The sequence below is a fragment of the Schistocerca piceifrons genome, chromosome 5, assembly GCF_021461385.2.
Source record: "Schistocerca piceifrons isolate TAMUIC-IGC-003096 chromosome 5, iqSchPice1.1, whole genome shotgun sequence".
Classification (NCBI taxonomy): Eukaryota; Metazoa; Arthropoda; class Insecta; order Orthoptera; family Acrididae; genus Schistocerca; species Schistocerca piceifrons.
This window is the reverse complement of record NC_060142.1, coordinates 649,945,129-649,951,444: the sequence shown is the minus strand read 5'-3', so window position 1 is coordinate 649,951,444 and position 6,316 is coordinate 649,945,129. Positions and strand designations below refer to the sequence as shown.

Below are 6,316 nucleotides of genomic sequence, written 5' to 3'. Positions count from 1 at the left end.
TATGATGTGAGCACATACAATTTCACAAAAATTTTTCAACTGAAGTTGTAGAGAATTCAATTCTGGAAAAATGATGGTAATAACGATAACTGAAACTTTATGAATGTGTCAGATAATCTGCTTTTATTAATGCCATAGCATACCTGAATTCATGTTAAACCGAAGAAAACAAAGCTCAGTGTTAAGGAAGTTGTACAGTGCACATACAATTTCACAATATATTCACAACAAATGTTCAAAAATGTCTTCACCGAGTTCAACGCATTTAGCTGCACGTGTATGAACAAATTTCGTTGCTCGTTTCAGTTTCACAGGGTTGTTCTTAATTTTTGTCTGTTGCATTCATAATGCGAGAAAGTAATGCCTCAGGTGTAATGACTTTGTCCTGATAAGCTATGTCTTTCATCCAACCCCATACACAAAAATCCATTGGTGTTAAATCCTGCGATCTGGGTGGCCACAGATATGTAGCACCACGACCAATCTATTTCTGGGGAAAATGTTCACTTAAATGTGAAGTATCGGCGTTGGTGAAATGTGGAGTCGCGCCGTCGTGTTGACAATACTCATATATTTTCAATCGCGTAGCAAGTGGAACATCTTCGAGCAAGCGGGGTATTTCTTCTTGAAGGAATTGTAAGTACGTCTTGCCAGTTAGACGTCCTGGGAAAATGAATGGTCCAATAAAGTGTGCGTTGATCATACCACACCACACATTTAGGTGGGTGGGTGCAGAATGACATCCCAACCCAACTCCTTTATAGTGTTTCTTATCAGTCTGACGGAATGTGGATGGACATTATCGCGGATTATCATCACTTCACTCAGTTTCCCTGGTCGTTGTTCTTGGATTGCGTCTGCAAGACATTTCAGTTGTTGACAATAAATGTTAGCAGTGATGGTTACACGTCGGGGAAGCAATCCGTAGTACACAACACCGTCGTTATTCCACCCGATTCATAACATTATCTTTTGTGGATGCGGGCAGGTCTTTGTACGGGGAGCTGCTGCTTTGTTTGGGTTGAGCCATTCCTTTCTTTTCCCTATGTAAGCAAAAACACACCTTTCCTCATCACCCCTAACGATACAGCATAGGAATGGTCGGTGTTGTTCACGAGCTAGTTTATGACGAGCACGCAGAGATGCACATACGGCCACCCCATGATTTTTGTGATTTTTGTATACAGTATGCGGTACCCACACAAACGATTTTTGAACCTTCCCCGTAGCATTCAAATGTCTCACGATGATGGACTGAACGCAGTTCATCACTTTTCGAGTCCTCCAGTACAAAGACATGGATTATAGTGGATTAAAGGTCGATTCACACTTAACGGAACGTCTCTGTCACGTCCGTCACGTCAAAACAGTCTCCCCTGCATTTCTAATCGCTCTGTCCACATTCGACGTCACCGGCCCGGAACGTCTCCGTAACGTCACAGTCACGCATTCTTTTGGAGAATGTTTCCCGTTCATGGCGGCGAGTAGACGTGATGTACATCTCTGGTTCTTGCGAAGGACCGCCTCTATGTTTGCTCGAGCCATGTAAATATTTGGAAAGAGTGAGGTTAGAGAGAGGAGAAATACGAACAATTTGGTTATGTAAGTATCAATTTTATATTGCTCAAAGTTTCGCTTTGTTATTTAATCTAATTACATGTATCTTCCTGTGCTTCTTATTTTATTTTATTTTGTTGTTTGTTTAGACAATGGACTTCGACGAGTATTTAATACAATTAGTTTGTCTGAACCTCGAGGCCTTTTTTTGTAATCGTGGACTGGATCTTATTTAGCAAGAAAAAATTGCTGTTTCGACATCCTAAAATACTTGAAGAAGGACTGTTCCTCGTCTTCCAGCTCCTTGTATAGTGTATGGAACTCTCCGTCGCAGCCGGTCGGAGTGGCCGAGCGGTTCTAGGTGCTACAGTCTGGAACCGCGCGACCGCTTCGGTCGCAGGTTCGAATCCTGCCTCGGGCATGGATGTGTGTGATGTCCTAAGGTTAGTTAGGTTTAAGTAGTTCTAAGTCTAGGGGACTGATGACCTCAGAAGTTAAGTCCCATAGTGCTCACAGCCATTTGAACCATTTTTCTCCGTCGTTGTCTCTACGTTTCAACATAGTTCTAACCCACATCCTCCCCTGCTGCATTTCTTCTTCTTCATCAAGTGCTATCGCAATCACTGCCAAACTTCTTAAATTGAATTTAGGCATCTTCGCGCTTCCCGTAGTTCCTTCGTCAGTCGTCACAAAAACTGCAAATAAAGCCACACTGGTGAGAACCTTCTGTGCCGTCACAGTACGTTACGTTGACGTCGCGGGTTGTGCGAATGCTCGGACGATCTTGTGGCAATTCACGTTCCGTGACGTGACGGAGATGTTCTATTAAGTGTGAATCGACCTTAATGCGTTTAAACGATCTTCATGAAACCCCGAAACTCTTCCTGAACTCGAGAGTCACTAGAGTAAAAACGATTCTCCTTAAAACGAGAAAACCATTTTCTTGCCGTTCTCTGTACAGTGGCATTATCCTCAAATACTGCACAAATTTTTCTGGTTGTCTCCGCTGCTGTCACCCCTCTATTGAATTCAAACAGAAGAATACATCGGTAATGTTCCAATTTATCCACTTAGCACTCCATTTTCTAGCATCCACAGTTCCACTCAGTATCTCCAGATAACAAAATGACCATATGTACACTCAAATAGCAACAGTCAATTACAAAGAAAGTGGCAATCGATAAATAAACCGTAGCAAGCGGAATACTAACACGCAAAACAAAAACTCTTCGGACTTATGCACCAACCTGATACTTAATGTAACAGAATTAAGTACCGTAATTACCTGACATTGTCAGAAGGGGAGCGATCTCCACATCAATGAAAAAAGGTTCCAAAATAGAAGTTTTATTGACAAGATAGCAGTTGATACATATCCCGATTTCTAGTTTTGGCAGAGTCATATTGCTAGCTTCAGATCATCGGTTATACGAATTACTTAGCTCCTACGTGTGGCACATTACCACCTGGCCACTGAAAACATGGACGAAACCTCAGGTAAAAGACACTCCTATGCAATTCTAAGTACACTAAAATGAAAGCCATAACTGTATCAGCAAGGCACAGAGTTGTCCGGTACACCAGATAGAGCGCATCCACTGCTGTCAGATGTGTATATGTTGGTAATTGGCTCCGTAGCTCTGCCTGATATATTTGACAGTTTTGTGCCTTGCTGATATACTTACGGCTTTTATTTTAATGTACTAAATGTTGCATGAGAGTGTCTTGGTGAATTTACCTTCATATTTTCAGTGGGCAGATGGCAATGTGCAACACTCATTGGTTTTATGATTCACATATCCGATGATCTGAAAATGGAGGTACAACTTCGCTGGATCTAGTTATCATGTCTCAACTGCGGACTGGGCAATAAGACTTCTATTTTGGAAGCTTTTTTACATAAATTTAAATGTATTTATCAGGACTGTAAATTTGTACAGAGTGAAACTTGGACGGTCACAGCTGAGACAAGAAGAGAACTTGAAAGGTACACACACAGTGTAAATTAATTCAAGTTTTGTAAGAAAATATTGTATTGAACCAGAGATGGTGAAATGTACGAGTAGTATCGATTATGTAGTAGCGTCGCTGCTCAACAGCGATCGCTGATTCAAGGTGTTATGGGTAATGTGTTAGAGTAACTTCAGATCGAGAGATGTATTGCGGAGTATCAAGTGTAAAATCATGTTGTTTCTGATGTGTTCTGGATATATAATTAATCGCTACGGGCAGTAGTAATTTTTTATTTGCAAGATACTCTGATGTTCGCTAACTGTGAAAGGAATCTCAACAGACGTAGGAAATAATTAAGGTAAAGAAAGTTGTTATGTTCCTAATGCAATGCACGTATTCATAAGTGATGATTGAGACAATGTATAGCACTCATACCCAATGATTTTGTAAAGCAAATTGTTAATGTATAATCAGTTTATTGTGTTAATTGTTAGCATTATTAATTTTCAAAGAGTCAAAATACAAGTTTTTGGAGTTAGTGCCATATTGTTACTTACCCCAAGTCAATACCAGATCCCAGATCTATGTAATTTTTGGTTCACTAATTTTCTCAAGGGGGCAATGGCCTTGCCGCAGTGGATACACCGGTTCCCGTCAGATCACCGAAGTTAAGCGCTGTCGGGCGTGGCAAGCACTTGGATGGGTGACCATCCGGACCGCCATGCACTCTTGCCAGTTTTCGGGGTGCACTCAGCCTCGTGATGCCAATTGAGGAGCTACTCGACCGAATAGTAGCGGCTCCGGTCAAAGAAAACCATCATACGGGAGAGCGCTGTGCTGACCACATGCCCCTCCTATCTGAATCCTCAGCTGAGGATGACACTGCAGTCGGATGGTCCCGATGGGCCACCTGTGGCCTGAAGACGGAGTGCTTACTTACTTTATTTTCCTCAAGAAGTTGTTGTCTCAGTCGTATTCGATTTAATTAAAATGTATGCTAATCAGCAGCCTTGCACAATAGCTGTTTTTGCGAACTATGCAATTTAAAATACTAACAAAGAGAAGTGTGAAGAGCGTTACCATTGTGTAGGTAAAGGTAAGAAATATTATTTCAGGATAGCGTTCATTATGCACAGAAACCATTGTTTTCAAATTCATCAAGTTTTGCTTTATTACCAGGGTCAATTTTGGGTCAATAGTGTTGCATCAGATTCAGTTTTTGTGTTACGTAAATTCATGCAGTTTTGGTTTGGATTGAAGTTGACAGTTTACATTCTCGCGGCTAAATTAAATTTACATTCTCGCAGTCAGAAAAGTTCAGTACAGGGCAAAGAGCATAAGCGACGAGATAAAATACAGGTTCACATGTCATTCCCAATCTAACAGCAGTGTTTCAGACTTCTGTCAGTTACGTAGTTTCAATCACATTTCAAACGCACATGTTTCAAACTGAAGTTTCTGAAATGTGGTGCTACTGGAGCTTTCTCAAGTTTAGATAAGCAAATCGTGTAGCCAATTAGGAAGTAATGAATCGGCTTGAGAAAATAAATTTATGGCAGAACGTGACTAAACGGAGGAATCAGTGATAGGAGCACCCTGAGAAATTAAGAAATTGTCAGTTTTGGTAATTGGGGGAAAGTGTGTGGGAGGTGAGCGGGTGAAGAGTGTAAAGGGAGGACAAGGACTGACTGTAGAAAGAAAACCGAAGATGATTGGCTATACCAAGTAGACTGAAAATTATTTATGTTGCAGTAGTTATGCAGAGATAGATTTGTGCAGGACAGACTAGCAAGGAGAGCTGCGTCAAACTAGTCTTTGAACTGAAGACCACAGCACAATACAGCTTATTTATTATGCTCCGGTTATCCCGGGAACCGTTGTCCATCGTGGCGATAAATATGTCATAGGCTACAATTTTACTTCTGTTTTCCAAAGCATGTTGGGGTACTGCGAATCTATCTGGATAATAAAGTCGCAGACAACTCACATATGGCGTTGTTCTATCGTGCACATGGCCTGGCCGATGTAATGCTATCCAACCTCGCATCATTTTTGTTAATGCCGGGAGTTCAATGGCCCACGTTACTATTCACAGATCGCCTTAGTTAGTTGTCGGGATTCGAAGCCACGTGCCTTTAGGAGCCGGCAAATCGCCCCTTTACTGAAATAAAGGGAGGGTAGACTCGACTTTTTCAACTTTTTACCCCCCTCCTCGACGGTGCTGTGGATGCTGTCCTTGTGAAGACTTACCGGATTTTCTTGCGAGATTTGATGGTTGTAGTGGCCATCCGCACTGGAACCGTTTCTTAGGTAGTTCAGTTCTTGTGTCAAATTTTCGGCGTCAGAGACGGCTTCCACTACCATATCTCTACCACAGTGAGCTGTTGGTCTAGGTGGCGATGGCTGCGTGCGTACAGATACAAGTTGAATATCTACCATCGTTTTGAAAAATGCTACTAAATGCTCCGTTAAAATGTTGAAGCAAGTTGTACCCTGATTTCTAATCAATTTTCAAACATGGTTTCCTGATAACACTATCTGACTCGCAAATTCTAACGACAATGTTAGTACTTTCGGAAGGCGCACCAGGGACTTCCATTTAAGAGTTTCTAAATTAGACATATTAACTGGTTTTGGGGAGGACTGCTGCTGATTTAATGCATGACTGTGTATTGAGTTTCATGTTAAGCTCGAGGAAGGCTATGTATTTGTCTTCTGTAAGCTACGAAATGAAGCTCCAATATTAAAAACTTTCAACTCCTATCAAATATTAACAAAATTTATGTTGAAGATAGCAGTCTGACGA

General features: G+C 41.4%; 1 pseudogene; it reads left to right on the top strand.

Moving 5' to 3' along the window:
- Window positions 1-4,127: 4,127 nt before the first annotated feature.
- Window positions 4,128-4,245, top strand: LOC124799594 (annotated as a pseudogene).
- Window positions 4,246-6,316: the final 2,071 nt, after the last annotated feature.